Source organism: Pleurodeles waltl, chromosome 12 (assembly GCF_031143425.1).
Source record: "Pleurodeles waltl isolate 20211129_DDA chromosome 12, aPleWal1.hap1.20221129, whole genome shotgun sequence".
NCBI classification, from domain to species: domain Eukaryota; kingdom Metazoa; phylum Chordata; class Amphibia; order Caudata; family Salamandridae; genus Pleurodeles; species Pleurodeles waltl.
Window position 1 is genome coordinate 217,861,983 of NC_090451.1, and position 17,491 is coordinate 217,879,473.

A 17,491-nucleotide genomic window follows, 5' to 3' on the forward strand; every position below is an offset into this window, starting at 1 on the left:
AGTGAGACGGGCCGTTTTCTTAGGATTTCAGATGCCTTCGAAATCCTAAGAATGGTGACAGAATGGTCAATATAAATTAAGAGCATCAATGTTCATTGGAAAAAGTGTCGGCAATTGCAATCACTATATATTCTATTAATTTACTTCTTGTTTTTGTTCAGTACTTGCTTTGCCTCATTGCTCCTTCACAGTGGTTTATTTGTGCACGTGGAAGAGCTGTGCCTGGAAGGATGATTCTTGGATAGTTGAGTCTTAACCAGTGGCAGCTGGTGAATTCGAGATTGGTGGGGGTGGGCTTGACCTGGGGGGGAAGGGGGCAGGGGGGGTCATAGGGAGACTGGAGGGCGAGGGGGGCACATGAGGGGGAAATGGTATTTTGCCACTTACCATTGCCTGTGGAAATCTTTTTTTTAATGGATAAAATTATGCATTTTCCAGACACACAAATACAAACTCGCAAGCAAAATGGTGGGTAAGAAGGTGACTGAGAACACTAGGCTAGACTAATAGATACCCAATTAGGGCTGCTTTTGGGTCGAGTTCTTGCAGTCACTTTATACAACCTCAGAGAAAGTACACAGAGGTAATAAAAACCAAAGCCTGAACACAAGGAAAGACTAATAGATACCAAATCACTGGTTGATTTGTACAAGGTGAAACCAGATAACGTGGATAAATCAGAGATTTCCCCCTTAATTGTGTGATCTTAGGCTGCAGCAAAAAAAAAAAACTCACCAAAACTCTTTTCCTTTATTATCGCGTATGAAAGCACTTTCAAATATGTGTGTTCAGAATGCCAGTTATAAACAAACCAGAAGATGACCTCGTGGACTTCAAACTGGGACTTTTGAGGTCCCGGTGAGATCACATCGATACGTCGATGTAATGTACCACTTCACCATATCTCTTTTCTACAACACGTGCTCCGCTGTTTTCTACAGTAAGCGTGCTCCCAGGCTTCTGCTTTAAAAGTGTCCTTTATGGGCAGAAACATAGAGCAGTAACTTGATTAAGGAAAGACTATTAGCCTACACCTGTTGCCTTTCAGGCTGAATTTGGGCCTTTATGAAATGTTCGATATATCTTACAAAACAAACATGTTTACTTACTGGCTGTCTTTTACTCTAGTTTCCAGAGTTATACGTCTTAACTCGCAGTGCTGTACAATGTCACGAAGCGAAGGGTCCCACAAACTTCACATTGTGTGACTCCACACAGCAAGGAACAGAACATGATCAATCACTGTAGGGCTTAAAAATAAAGCCATACAGTGATTGGCCATGTTCTTTGTTATTCCCACTCTATGGGCTGCCTTCTGATCACGGAAACTGTTGTGAACAAGAAAATTAGCACAACACAAGGATTGGTGGGAGCAGGTGAACCCAGTGCTTCAAAGGAGACCAGGGGAGCTGTACTGTGTTACACCAGGCTCCTGAACAGCGCTGGCTTAGGAAGACTTAAATGGGCATGTCTAGTTGGCCACCCTAAGAAACCTGTTCAAAAAGACATGCACACTTAACGTAATAGCGGTAATACCTGCTGCCTGCCAATCAGCAGGTTTGTCCATGCTCTTTCCAGACGTTGAATACAACACATGCTGACCAACACAACACATTCCTATGGGTCACCCATATGAATTAATTTAAAAAATAAGTTAATTTTTTAAAATTAATGGTAATGTGTGTGGCTCTGGGGGGAGGGGGTGACGCTCCCACGCTCCAATTAAGAAACCATCCCTGGTATTAACACTATGGCAGGAGGAAGTGAAGATCTTCAGCCCTTTCCAGTGCTTTCTGAAGGCTAACTGGTGAGTGAGTGGAAATAGAAGGGATCTCCCATAAATCATTTGTATCTTACCTACTGGTAAAAGAGTTGATTTTTAGAGGCTGACCTTATGCATCATCAGGTTAGTATGAATTCTGCAGCTTCTTCATATAGGCAGGAGCATAGCTATTGCAGCCTTTCAAGTACAGCAAGTGCAACCTAGTGTAGTGGTAGTGCATGAACGGTCCAACAAACGCAGTAAATGAAAGGTGTATTTATTCCCAGGTATGCACACCCATGACGCAACACGTCTGGCCAGTGCGGATCCAAGCAGCTAACTGACTGCTCTCAAGAATCCTCACTGTCCGTCCGTGAAGCAGGAGAAACAATACAAATCATAATGGTCACACATGCACAGAATATACAGAAACATTTGAGCAATGCACTATAACATCACCACCCCCTATAAAATAAAACAAAAAAAGAAACAAAACTTACTATATGGAAACTCTAAAAATTTCAGAATGGATTACAATTAAATCATACATCATGAACACATTGCAGCAATCCAAAAATAATACCATGTAGGAAGTATGAGAGTACAAATTAATTGAACCTTTTGAGCATCTTTCTGGTGCAGGTACCCACAGAACTCACTCCCAATCTATCTCTAGGCGAATCAACACTTTCCAGCGAAATCTCATCAGCACACATCTGATTTCCTTCTGCATTGTGACCTGTATCAAAGCAAGCACTTATTGGTTGTAACAAATGTGCCCAGTCAGCATTTTGAACAGAGCCTTTCTTTTTACATATTATACTCACTTGTTCTGGTGTAAGTTTCTCTAACTGTTTCTTTTTCCACCAACCTTTTCCCAAAACTAGTGCAGCACCTTTACTCTGTTTACTTGTACAGGCGCAAAAAAGTTTGACTCACCTTTCTTATTTCTAATGGGATCTTTAATCATGACCCAGTCACCTACCTCTAGATCTATTGCATTTTGACCTTGTTTTTTAATCAAAATTTAGCTTCATGTTAGCTTGTTGCACAACTACCCTCGAGGCTATGTCATCTCTGTTCAGGCAGACACTTCCGCCATTGCGAGTTCTTGCACCCATCCATGATGGCAAAAATGGCATATGCACATCCCTGCCCCTCAGCAATGAAAAAGGGGTCAAACCTGTGATACAATGTGGAGACGAGTCCAGACTTTTTGAATAACAAACGTACCTATAATCCAACCCAGAAGCCAATGCAGTTCGGTGAAACAGAGCTATCACGGGTGGGAAGGGCTTTTATCCGCTATAAATAAAAGAAATACTAGCATGTTAGGGTGCCTGTCAGGAGGCGAGACCACCTCATACTGTAATGACTGGGACAAGGAGGACCTATGAGGGGGTAATCCAGAATCAGCCATGACCATTAGTGAGACATGATCAATCCGAGCTTCACAAAAAGGGCCTTTAACGGGCGTGGGTTGATCGGTACACTCTAATGTGAGAACAACATTGTTTAACAATTCTACACACAAAACCACAGCCACATTACTAATCTTCATACGTTGTTTAGCAGTTCTACACACACTTTGAAAGTGACACCATTTTTCACATGAGACACATTTCTTGGTGAAAGCTGGACAGCCACAGAAATTGCTGAGGTGAGTTTTTGACACACATCTGTAACAAGAGGCATCACATTTTTGCCAATGTTTCTGAATGGCTTTACTTTTGTGTTACAACACATACAGACTCTGAATAATCATCATTGGGAACTACCACACTGACACCAGGTTCTGAATGACTGACTTCTGGATGAATCGTTTTGGAGGGTATGAGCAATCTCTTGATGCTTTTGGCCAAGAACTTTACAAAGGTTGGATTCCAGCAACTCAAAATTCTCTCCTGAACTTTACTTGAAAAACAATTTTACATGAACTGGTCACGAATGTATGTGTCTAGGTTGGGACCGAACTCACAAGCAGTAGCTAACACTCTAAGGGCTGATACATATTCCTCCACGTTCTCTTCTGGTTGTTGTTTGCGCTTACAGAAGCTATGGAGTTCAAGTATGATGTTAGGTTAATTTGAGTATTGTTTGCATAGCCTAGCAATAGCCTCCAGGTAAACATTCCATTGATCATCTCCAGATGTTGCAGGTACAGGATGTAAAATGTCAAAAACTTGTTGAGCTGTGCGGCCTAGGCTACCAAATAATAAGGCAATTTTGAACGCAGGACTGTAACCATTAGCATCTGTGGCAACAAGACGATTTTCAAGTAACCTAAACCACCAAATCCATTTTATGAATGGTTTCCCAGGTTGAGCTAGAAAAGCAGGTGGCTGTGTAATTTGCTGCGGAATAGCCATGACAGAATATGTGGTATATAAGCACATACCAATAATGCAGTACAATTAAATATCCCCAAGTGCCAGCTGAGTCTCAAAGATATGGAAATAAGTAACACAGTTCAAATAACTTGAGGTCACGAGAATCGAGAATGACTGAAATATACCTTAATTGTGCACCAGTATCTGCTTAAATACGCTGGATAAATGATGATCATAAATCCAGCAACTTGCATAACTTGTAAATGCTGCTCATAACAATCTGTCCGCAACATTAATACGCAGTGATGTCACTGCCACACTAATGATTTTTTAAGTGCATGCCCAACTTAAGATGGCCACCGGGTGATGCAGTGGAAAACAAATGAAAGCAAGGCTTAAGCATTTGAGCCAATAGGAGGGTGCATTCAGTGTTTAGGTGAGGCGCGCGTGAGCCAAACAAATAACACACTTGAACACTTACAGCCTTATCGGAAAATACCTTCTTTTTTTTTTTTTTTACTGTTTTTATTCCGTTTTTAAAAAGTTTAAACCAACATAAACATACAGTACAGTGCAGGTTACAGCAAGACAATACATCATCATTACATAAGAGTACCAGAGGTCATGTACACCAGAGAAGAGAGAGTCATAACCACTGTACAGACCTTATCCTCCATCCCACCTTCCCAACCCAGAGCATTGTTAGACTATGCTTTAAACAACTTATGCATATAGGAGTGTATCAAAACCACAGTTGGTTGCCACCTATTCAGAGGGCGAGGTGTGTTCCCACCCCGTCCTCCTCACTGCTTATAGAGCTTATGTCCTCCCCACAAGTAAACCGTTCCAACAATGTTCCCCAAGCCGCTACATCAGCGAGTGCCCTCACATCTCTTCGTGTCAAGCACATATGCTGCTTCTCGGCTGCCCCCCTCTCCAGTAAATCCCGTAGCCAGCTGGAGATCATAGGGTTTCGGGCGCCCATTCAACCGTTTGCTACTCTACGCTTGGCCAGTACCAGCGCTAGCTGTGCCAGTTTATGTGGAATGTCCGACAATGCTGCCTCCGCACTACTCCCAAGATACAGGTCATCTGCGTTGCCTCTATCCCCAATCCCGTGATCTCCTCAATCGCTGCTACCACTTCCTGCCAAAAGTCATATACTGCCCTGCAAGTCCAGGCCAGGTGTAGAAAGGAAGCACCAAATGCACCACACCTAGGGCAGCACGCCCTACGGTTCGGGTCGATCCTGTTTAGTCGACAGGGTGTGAGATACATTCTATGTACAAAGTTAAAATGCAACAACTTAAACCTGTGGTTACACGGCACCATATGCACCAAAGACAAAGACAAATTCCAGTCAGCATCCGCTATTTGTTCCCCCAAGTCAGACTCCCATGCCCTGCGTCCCACACTTATCACACCTGGTTGATCCTCCCACAGGGCTTTATAAAACAGAGTAATCAAGTGCGTCCCCTCACCCCAGTTAGTCAGACCGTTCAGCACTGAGAATGCCCCAGGGGCGTCCAGAAAACCACTCCAGATCTCACGTGCCACACTCTCGATTTTCGCATATTGCAAAAATTGACCAGGGTCCAGATCAAATAAATCCTGAGCGTCAGTAAAGGATAGAAACTCTACATTGGGATAAAGATCTCCAGCCACCTCACATCCTCCCAGTCTCCACGCCTCTACCGACATTAACCTCTCCATATTCCGAAATGGGGCCAAGTCCCATATCTTCAGCTCCCTATCACAAGGGGCTCGTCTGAGTACATGTTTAACCACCTGCTCCCAAATCCCGGCAGTGATCTTGATCAGGTAGGGTGCAACAGGTTCATATCTACCCCCGACATCAATATGTGCACCAATGACCACCCATTGCACATACCAGCATACAACGTCTTCTCCCAATTATCAGTATCCGTCATCCACTTGGCAGCATATTGCAAGTGTGCTGTGTAACAGTAGTATCTGATGTTAGGAATTGCCACCCCCCCCCCAAGTTTCCTCTGCAACACCGACAGTGCCACCCTGCTTCGTCGAACAGCCCACACCAGAGAAATCATCAGACTATCTATATGACAAAAGAGCTGGGCAGCCAACAGATACAAGGAGTTCTGTACCCAGTATAAACACCGTGGAAAAAACACCATCTTTGCCACCGCAGCCCTACCCATCACAGAGCAAGGCAACCTGTTCCAAAAGGAGACCGAGCGTTCCATGGCCGCACCTACTCACTCAACATTGTGTTTATCATGCGTAGCCATAGAGTTAGTGACTCGTATATCCAGGTACTCGAAACACTCGACCTCCCACCGAAGTCCTGCTTCAGGTAGCTCAGCCTGTGCAACCCCACTAAGGGACCCCAAGGGGAACAGGAGTGACTTCTTCCTGTTGATCTTGAGACCAAAGACAGCCACAAAAACATCCAACCTCTGCAGTAGCATAGGCACCGAAACCAGTACAAAAACCAGTGCATCATCGGCATACAGGTAAATTACATGTGTGGACCTTCCAACCTGAATCCCCCACTGTACCAGCTCCTCTCAAAGCCAGATCGCTAGAGACTCCACCGCCAGAGCAAACAAAAGACGCGAGAGCGGGCATCCCTGCTGTGTGTCCCTGCCTATCTCCCAGGTGTTCGAGAGCTCTCCCCCACCCATAATTGTGCAGTAGGACCAGTATACAGCAACCACACCCAAGCACAGAAACCAGGGCCAAACCCCATGCCCTGCAAGACCTCTAAAAGGTAGCCCCACTCAACTGTGTCAAAGGCTTTTTCCAAGTCGAGAGACACTAGCGCCAATTCTGTCTCCACATCTTTGGTCTCGTGCAGAATATGTGCCAGTCGGTGCAAACTATAGGATGTACTACAACCAGGGATAAACCCACATTGGTCCTCGTGCACTAGACCCTGGATCACCCCACAGAGCTGGGTGGCTAAAATCTTAGAGTATCTTGACATCGCTGTTTTCCCTGGTAAGCGGGCGATACGAGGAGGGGTCCCCTGGGTCACCCCCTGGCTTAATCATCAAACATACAATACCCCGACGCTTTGTGTCTGGGAACATACCACACACTCAAGTTTCCTCAAAGACCTCCAGGATCTTCTCCTGTAACAACAAGGAAAATGTTTGATACAACTCAACAGAAAAACCATCACTACCAAGGGATTTGGACTTTGTCATTGCAGCCGCTGCCTCACTCACCTCCTCTACAGTAATCGCAGTCTCAAGAGCAACCCTACTCTCCGGATCCAAGCGCGGAAGCCACATCTGCTGCAGAAAAACCCCCCACACCTTCCTCAGGGTGTACAGCATCAGCCATCGATACCCTTTTGGAGGTGCACAGCCAATTCCCGTAGAACATCCGTGCGCCTCGTGAGCGTTTCGCCCTCAGCATTCCTAATATGCAAAATAGGAGGGGCCTCCACCTCCTGTTTCAGAATCCATGCCAGAAGCTTGCCAGATTTATCTCCCTCCCGATGCAGTCGCTGCCTATATCCCACCTTTCAAATGGCCCCACAAGGAATCCTGCGCAGTCACGGCTGTGCAACTGAAGGCAGCAACGTTCCTCCGACTTGAAAGTAAAGCCTCTGTCAGTGGGTGGCAAAATAATTCCTTTCCGTGTCGTTGGATGTATGTAGTGGTAGTGAAAAAAGGGTCCAGCAAACGCAGTAAATGAAAGGTGGATTTATTTCCAAGTATGCACATCAGTGACTCAACACATCTGGCCTGTGCAGATCCAAGCATCTAACTACCTGCTCTCAGGAATTCTCACTGGCCTTCAGTGCAGCGAGTGAAACAGTACAAATCATAATGGTCACACATGCACGGAACATACAGAAACATTTGAACAATGCACTATAACACCTAGGCTGAGTGTTTTGAATCCCACCCCCTGTTCGGTCTTTTCTGTTGAGTTCAAGAAAGCCCCATAGTTTTGTACTTATTGACATGCCCCTATTTTGACTGGGAGACCTCCATAGACTCTGTTTCTGTAGCCATCAAATACTGCTAGGACAAGCTTGAGGAGGTGCATGTGAACAGATTTGAGTATTTTAAAAAGAAGAAACTAGTTGTAAACCACATTCTCTTCCTTTGATGTAACTGCTTGGAGTTGAATATGTCATTAGTCAGATTGAATTAATACAGGGGCACTGTGGCTGAGACATATGATCTCCATTTTGTATCCATGTAAGCAGAGGCACTTTTTAGGCTGAGATAGTCTATACTCATCCATTGTTAGGCGGTTGTGAACCTCCACATAACTGTTCAGGGAATACCCTTATCCTCAGCTAATCTGATCCGGATATGTGTGTCACTAGCATTTTTGGCAATGTCACAGTTTGATAGCATTGGGTTCTCTTCAGGTTCATAGCCTTGTAATGGGCTTCTCCTTTTCAAAAATGTTTTCTTAAAACGAGAACTAGAGAAATATAGAGCACAGAAAGACATTTTTTGTTTGTAGGTTTTGTGAAGGAAATATTCAGAGCTCAGGAAAGGTAGAATATTTTGCACCATTATTTTTAACATTTTCTCAGAACAGGATTTCGGGACGCTACCTGAAGTTTTACATAACAGTTCTTTCTGACATATGTCCAGATGTGTGTGTGTGTGTGAGTGTTTTTAGTGAAGAACAGCAAAACCTGGACCTTCCTCCCCACCACAGCAGACTTTTAAAGTCTGGTGTAAGATTAAGAGGGATTCTTCCCTTCCGAAATGTCCATAGGAACCCCTCAAATTCCTCTTGTACCTTGTGGGTAGCCTGCACAATTCCAGCAAGGTTACTGCTATGCCTTGCATTCTTTCCAGCTCCCAATCTTTTGACCCGCAATCATTTTGTGCCACATAAGGTCCAAGTTGGTTTTATAGGGGGCAGTGGCGCCTTCGTGGGCTCAGTGTGGTGTTCCAGAGCTATCTTGATAGTCAGCTGTTACAGAAAAATGTGTGCCTTCCACTCCATAGTTTTCAGCCCAGAGTAGTTTAGTATAAAGAGCAATGTCCAGAAGGAGCCATTTGCTCATAACAGAGGAGCAGTGATACCACTCTTTGAAGAGGTGCAACATAGGGAATATCAGTAACCACAGGAGGGCCTCCCAGGAGGCTCCTTTCCTTTTGCCACCTTTTATTATGACTAGCCTGTACATATGGATCTTACAGGAGTTGCTTTGGGAGACAGCTATTGGAAATAATTCAGGGTTTTCGCCAAGGCATTCATTTTCCTATGAAGGAGTATCCAGTTGTGAAAGACTGCTAGAGAATAAAAATTCCATTGCATTACGCCATACTAAGAGTATGCTTTTAATTGGACACATGTGGACCTCCATCAGTATATGGAGTAAATTCCAGTGATTTGTGACCTTTTACATCAGGTTGATACATTTTTACACTTGCGCTCTGTCTCTTTCTCATTTTTGACTTGGGGGTATCCTTGCAACCTACTGGCAGACTGGAAGTTGCCTGTCTAGATTTTTAACTTTGCATGGTGGTGTTGCACATGCATGTCTATGTCATAAGAGGCCACCCATCCTCGTGTGTTAGTACGCACTTACCATTTTCTTTTTTTTCTGGCATCTGATTTCCTCATGTGGCCATACCCTCTCTTTCCTGGGTGATTTCTAGAATTATAGTTTTTTCTCTCTACCTACACTTTCTTCTGATCAGATTATGTGGCAATGCTGATCATTTAATTCATGCCTGTTGTGCCATTTGGCTGTTTGTAGCAAGTGACCTGCATGATCTCTGTTTTATTTCTGGGAAACAATTATTAAGGTCATACTTTTATTCTGTGTGCTTCTTCTGGTACCAAGTCCCTCCAGAAACACCTCATTTGCATGAGTGAAGTTAAACTGATCCTGAAAGAGGGGTTGGATTTAATCACCGGGGGAAAAATTGTCAGGAGAGAACATAGATTACATCAGGTTCAAAAACCTCTGATCCAGAGACTCCATTGCACCATCCAGTTGAAATCCATTCCTCATCTTGGCGTGGCTGCTGCACCTAAGAGTTGAGCCTGTCTTTACTTCTCTGCATGTTGCTTCATGTTCAGGGTACCAAGATGTAAAAATTAATTCCCTTCCTAGGTACTGGACAAGGACCACAGTCTCTGTCCGCATTGGTGAGTCGGAAACTTCCACCAAGGAATCAATTTTAGCTCCCTATCAAGATTGTTTCTGTTGCAGGTCCAGTCTGGCTTAAGCCCTTCCGCTTCGCCCGCCCTAAAGCACAACATGACTCTGGAAGTGAACCTCAGCATAGGAAGAAGCACCCGAAGGACATTTCTACCAATGCTCAGGTGCACATAAAGTCTCCTCTGAAGCATGAGGCATAGAAAGTAGCAGATGCATTGGGAAGCTCTAGTCCCAGTCAGTCCAGATCTTCTTGGGGTTATGCTCACTCCTATTTGGGTGTTGCCCCAGCCAGGAAGCATGCTATACCAGGAAGTCCATGGCTTTTCCTGCCACACTACCTGTCCACATCCTGTGGGCTTGGACTTGGCTCTCGCCTCTCTTGTGGACTCCTAAGAATCTGGTCTGGTCCCAGAAGTTTGCCTCTTCAGTACTGAGTTTCCAGTAGCAGTGTCCCTTTCAGTGGGTATGACTCAGTGGTGGAGAGGTCAAATTTGTATTATTACTTGAATCAGGAACAGCAGCCTCTGTGGATCCAACTTCAGGACTTGCCACTATGCTGTCCTTAGAGACCCCTATGGTCCCTCAGCCCAAAGGACCTGATGCTGTACCTGCCTTTTCCATTGTAGCTGTCACCTCTGCAGGTACAGCTCCTAGAGTGCGTGGTGTAGCTCCCAATTCCTTTGAAGCCTGAGGATCAACCCATGGCACCAATGCCCCTGACTCAGTCAGCCCCTCTAGTGAACCTCCTTCCCAGTTTTGCTGACCCCACCATATATGGTCCAGGTACCAGCACAACTTTGTCTCTGTAGTACCTGATGGTAGTTCAGGGTTGGCTGATTCCACAGAGGAGCTGCCTTCCTCGTCACTTTCCCTCAAGCATGCCATCTATGAGGGACTGACTCTGACCTCAACACCAACCAGAAGATTACTGCCAGTGACTGTGTCTGGTGTGCTGTCTGATGCTGCCATGCGGTCATAAACAAGGAATGTTTTCCATTATGACATGGGTCCCTATACCAGAAAGAGGGCACCTATGCTTTGTTGACTGTAATATCTTCAGCAGAGATTTCAGCCCTTTCCACATAGCCATCGTTCCTGAAGCAGGCCCAAGATGTCTTGAAGATGCCTTTCTGTGAACCTGTGATTTCCAAAGCTTTGCATAGCAAGTACCAGGTCCCCAAAGACAGTCCATTGCCCAAAGGCGCTCCATCTTAATCTGTGGTGGTGAATGCACCATTTCTGAAGGGAAAGCAACATCGTTCCACTGGAAAGTGAGGCAAGGTCTCTCGAGCCTCATGGGAAGAAGAGATCTGCTGTCCATGTAGAGAGGAAGAGTGGCACAGTCCACATTGCCACAGTTGAGCATTTGGTTCTTGGGGAGTTCATCTTTCATCTGGTAAATCTCTCCTTTAAGAGTGTTGAGGTCCTGCTGGCTGTCAGGAAACCTCCAAGAGAACCCAATGCAAGAGCAAGTGCCTCAGGATGTGCCACTGGCCATTGAGTTCATAAGGACTACCAGTGTCCAGTAGACGATGTAGTGTCTTTTTAATGCCATGCTGGATAAGGTAAACATGCAAATGGATACCTGCAGAACATACCTCAGGGCCATAGAAACCAACAGGAATAGGCCTGCGGAGTCCTTCTCCACAGCTAGCAAGGCAGTAAAGAAATACCTAGCAAACCTCATATACTTGTTTTCTACAGATACATCCTCCACCTGTCTCCTTGGATCTGAATCTTGTCCTCACAATGCAGATGCTCATGCCTTACATGTTCCTATCATTTTGTGATTTGAAGCTAGAATCCTGGGGAAAAAGGAATTCTAATATCTGTATCATTGGCGCGGCACATAAGCAAGCTTCAAGCCCTTTGTGCCTCAGAGCCATTCGCTGCCTTTCAGAGGGACTCAAAGGTACTTTTCGAATGCCATCCAAATGGAGACATTTTTCACTGGCTTCTTTCCTCCTCTGCTTTTATTGATGTTTGGGGGAAATGATGTGGGCTGTGTCCCTGCTAATGTCCCCATTGCAAGATCGATGATATATTGAATCAGTCATTCATACACTGTTCATAGAGCCCAACCTCCATTGGTGTCAGAGTTCACACTACTAGGGCTAAGGTAGTGGTTGTGGTAGTCACCAGCCTTGTGTATGTCAGAGGTATATGCCAGGTGGCCACATGGGCTACCCCACATGCTTCCCCCTGCCACTATACTCTGGAGGTTTCTTCCTGGAATGATGCTAACTTTGGCCAGGAAATTCTAGAGAACCTTTTTGTCTATAGCTAATCTGCGAAATGCTGCCTTCTTTTTTTTTGATCCTCTCTCTTTCTCAACTCCTGTGATATATATCCACAAGTCTAGAATGGGTAGGCGACGTCTGAGTCAATAGCCTTTTCTATTTATCAGTGCTCTCTTGCTGATCCTTCTCCTATTGGTTAGAAAACGCCAGTTGGTTCCTTTTCTAAATTGAAGAAACTGGCAAGGGCACATCTTTGTGCAGGGATGGGGGCATGCCATGTATCATGTGCTCATGCATGTCACAGGAAAGAGCCTATGAATCGAGAGTAACAGACACCACAAATGTAACTGTGTTCTTCTGTGCCCTTCAGGATTGGAACAAAATTCAATCATGGTCTCTGATCCATGTTTTTCAGTTGATGTCCCCATATGTCCTTCAAGTACCAGTCCCTTCAGATCTAGAGATTCGTAGATTAGGCAATCTAGGTAACAACATTTGTACCTCACAGTTGCTAATACGGCTTGTATTGTTAGAGACTGGCCAGAAGGAAATGGAGTAGGATAGAACGATTGGTAAGGATAGTCACCAGGGGAACCAAATAGACATTGAAGAACAGGTGACAGCCCTGATCCTGGTGGAATGCCACTGGTTTTCTTGGGAATAAGCAATAGAAGTTTCAAGTATTTATAAAGATTGCCTAACAATGTGAATAACAGGAGAATATTCACAGGAGCATGCTAGTTGGCAACAAAGAATCTTATTGATTTCCACTATGTCAAGGACTCGAAGAGGTCTAGGAGGACCACTGTACAAGTATGATCTTTTTTCTTTGCATTGAGAGGTTTTTCCTTGATAATACAAAGGGCAGTTTTTTGTTCCTCAATGTAGGAAGGGATCTTTTTGTATGATCTCCCCTCAAGTTTTTAGTCTGATGCTGCTGGGTTTTCATTCTTTTGTGCACTTGGCTCTGCTGTCCATGCCCCAGTGCACATCTTCTGACCCCTAAAGCACATGTTTAATTGGCTAGTACCCGATCGGCTTATTTAACTTACCTAGAAGTTCCTAGTATATGGTACACACGGTACCACATGTCCAATTGGCTAATGCCTGATTGGCTTATTTAACTTACCCATAAGTCTCTGGTGTTTGGTACAAGCTAGTTACAGCACCTAAGATTTATTGCATCCCCCAAGAATGAACTACAGTGATTTACTTAACTTTAAAAATTCATATCACCAGTTTCCCTCAATAGATTTTTGTTGTTTTGGTGTCTACTTTTAGATAAATATACGCTGTATTTTTATAAATGGTTGTTGGGTTTTTATTGTGTTGTATTTCTGACTGTTTTGGTGCTTCTAAATGCTTTACACTTATTCCTTTCATTAGCCTGACTGCTCTGTTTGACAGGCCCTCAGAAGGATGTCATATTTCGCAGTTCTCCAGAATTTGGATCTTTCATAGATTCACATGCTTGAATCATCCCCGTCGTCGAGGTGGGAGCCTCACGGTAAGTTTAAATAGATAAAGCAGTAAGTCAGTAAAAGTAAAACCAGTAGGCCTCATAAGGTATTTTACAGTCTATCCACTTTGTTTTGTGAAAAGACCCAAACTTCAGTCTCAACCAATCAGGATTCAGCCCCTCCCAAACAGTCCCAACAGAGGCTGAATTCCCTCAGATTTTCTACCGCACGTCGTGTGAAGGGAGTCTCCCTGAGCTCTGCTCAGTTTTTTCCTATTTTCTGATTGAAGATTAGTTTTTTCTCTCAGGAAACATTGCTACAGCTCCACTATGTCTGAAAAGGCAAAAAAGGGTCTGTTCAGAGATTGTGACACCTGTGGGAAGACGAGACTGCATGTTGATGACCCCCACAAGAAGTGTATTTATTGCCTTCATCCAGACCACAAGGTGAGAGACTGCAAAATCTGTCGCACCTTTAGTCAAAAAACCCTCAAAGACCGGGAGGGTAGACTTCTCTTATGGCTACAAAAACAGAAAGCCTTAGAGCATCCTTCCTCAGATGACAGCGAGGCATCATCACAAACTTCTCGCCCTCAGAAAAGAACAGGTGAGAGAAGCAGAGGGTCGGATGAACCACCAAGGAAGGTGCTCAAGAAGACAAGACAAGTCTCTATTGGGACGAAAAAGGATGTTTTTCATTCAGAGACATTTAAACATGGGCCAAAAAAGGTTCATTCGGAACCTGCTACGCCTTTACACCACAAAAGTACCTCAAAAAAGCCATCTCTGTCACCACAAAAAGAGCCAGAACAACTCTTTTCGGTGAAAAAACATCCGTCGACGACCACCCCGTCGACGACTGTGTCGACGGTAACAGCGACTACGGTATCGTCGACGTTCACAACGCCAGCCTCACCGATGATTATGACGTCGTCGCCATTGTCATCGACGACGATAATTACGGCAAACATTTTTAAGAAAGCTTCGTCGGCAACCACATCGTCGACAGCGGAGGCCTCCTGGGTTCACCAATCAACCAGGGCACTCCCGTCTACGAAACACCTCTCAATGAGGTTCAAGATAGCACTCCCGACGACGGCACCTACACGACCGTCGTCGATAAAGTACCCGTCGAAAAAGAGACCGTCGACGGAGCATTCGCTGACAAAGGACCCGTTAGTAAAGACGCCGCCGACGACGGGAGAGCCGTCGACGAAGGAACCGTCGACGACAGAACCGTCGACGACAGAACGGGCCAATAGAGAGCCGTCGACGAGGGAACCGCCGACGAGTGAACCGTCGACGATCAGATCATCTACAGCATTAACAATATACAAACCATCCACCTACCTGGATACTTCGCCTCACCATTCCTCGTACCATCAGGACGATTCCTCCAGATTCTTACCCCTTTCAATTATTAATATAGGGGACAAGGCGTCTGATATTCTTCCGATGCATACCTCACCAAGTAAAGTGTTGCCATACCCACCACAACATCTTTTAGAGAATGAGGACGACGACACATACTCGCAGAACGACGGAATGTTTGGGGCAGCTAGTAGTCCGTCACAACTCAATGTAAAATGCCAAGAGTTTGACGAGGAAGAGGATCAACAGTATCGGCCTAGTTATGCCTCAACATCTTATCCACAGACACAACAACCATCGCCCCTCGCTATGCCTAGCACATTAGTAACAGATCTTCAATTTATGTTGAAGGACTACTATAGAAGGTTTCCACCGTCAACTCAGTCCACGCCACCTAGACCTGAGAGCTACCAGACACCTCGGCAAGCTCATATTACTAGCCTTTCCGTAACGCCACAGGCTACTATACCTGTAATTAGCCAAACCCAGGAAACTTGCCCCTCATCGGACGACGAAAGGGAAGAGGGTGAGCTAAGAGATTCGGCGAATAGTGAATGGGATGATTATCTCGTCCCCACACCATCTCCACCGCCAGAAGCTCCAGTAGATTCTCCTCCAGAGGACATAGGAGGTTTCCATAATCTGATAGAGCGAGCGGCGAAACGTTTTGGCCTTGCAATTGTTTCTCATGAAACCGAATGTTTTTTGTACAACTTTAAAGAGCCATCAAAAAGATCTGTACGAGCCATACCCATTGTCGATTTCTTATGGCAGGAGGGTTTGAAGGCAATGAAAAACCCAGCAACAGTGCCTTCACAAATGCCAAGACTAGAGAAAAAATATAAGGCCCCAGATGATTCTCCGGCCTGTCTAGTCTCACAGCCGAAACCTGACTCTGTGATATCACAGGCGGCTCAGCGACGTTCCAAAAACCCCTCCACACCTATTGCGTCTCCCCCGGATAAAGAAGGAAGGAGATTAGACAATATTGGTAGGAAATTCTCCTCTGTGGCCGCAGTCACCGTTAAGGCGGCTAATTCCCTCGCCATCTTGGGAAGGTACGATCGCCAGATGTGGGCAGACATGTCTGCTTTTTTAGATTTACTGCCAGAAGACGTCAAGGTGGAAGCAAAGAAGGTCTTGCAGGAGGGAGAAAGGGTCTCCGCAGAAATAATAGACAGCGCAATAGACATTTCTCTCACTGGCTTTAGACAATTAGCTGGCGCAGCAGTCCTGCGCAGACAAGGATGGCTAAAGGCGACTTCTTTCAGACCAGAAGTCCAGACTCGTGTTCTTGACATGCCTTTCGATGGAGAGAGTTTGTTTGGCAAACACGTCGACGACATGTTGCAGGCTATCAAGACGGATACCGATACGGCAAATCCCTAGGTACCCTGCAATATAAAAAACAACCTTTTCGTGGAGCAAGGGGTAGAGGTAATTACTCCTTTCGAGGTGGATACCAGCAATACAGGTCACAATATCCATCTTCCTCCACAGGATCACGACAGCAATACCATCAGCAACAGCAGCATTATCGATTGCCTCCGGCCGCAGCTTACAAACACCCAGCTAGAGGACAAGGAGCTGCCCGGGGAAGAGATACAGGCAGGAAACAATGACCCGCCGATCATCTCAACGCTTCCCCACCAACCAACATCGAGGGTCGGAGGTCGCATCACTTCCTATTTCCCCAACTGGAAGGCGATAACATCGGACAGATGGGTACTCGATGTAGTGGCCAGAGGTCATACTCTGGAATTCACTCAAACACCACCAACTGTTCCTCCATCGGGCCCACCGCCTCCGAGGTTGAACCAACTCCTCAGGGAAGTAAGAATAATGTTGAAAAAAGGAGCAGTGGAACCAGTCCCTTTATTTCAAAAGAACAGGGGATTCTACTCCCGTTTTTTCCTTGTAAAGAAACCCTCAGGAGACTGGCGCCCCATTCTGGACTTGAGAGCCCTGAACAAGTTTCTGAAGAAGCAATCGTTCAGGATGGTAACTCTACAGGATGTCCTGCGTCTGTTAAATCCCGGAGATCGCATGGCATCCCTAGACCTCCAGGATGCCTATTTTCATATCCCCATATATCGCAACCATCGCAAATTCCTAAGGTTCAGAGTGGGAAGTATGCACCTTCAATTCCGAGTTCTGCCATTCGGCCTCAAATCAGCCCCCAGAATCTTCACA

The 17,491-nt window shown here is 45.3% G+C and overlaps 1 protein-coding gene across 1 annotated transcript in view; it reads left to right on the forward strand.

Annotated features, from left to right (window-relative positions):
* GAS8 (growth arrest specific 8) overlaps positions 1-17,491 on the forward strand; it is a 119,851-nt gene that overhangs the window by 25,315 nt on the left and 77,045 nt on the right. The window lies entirely within an intron of this gene.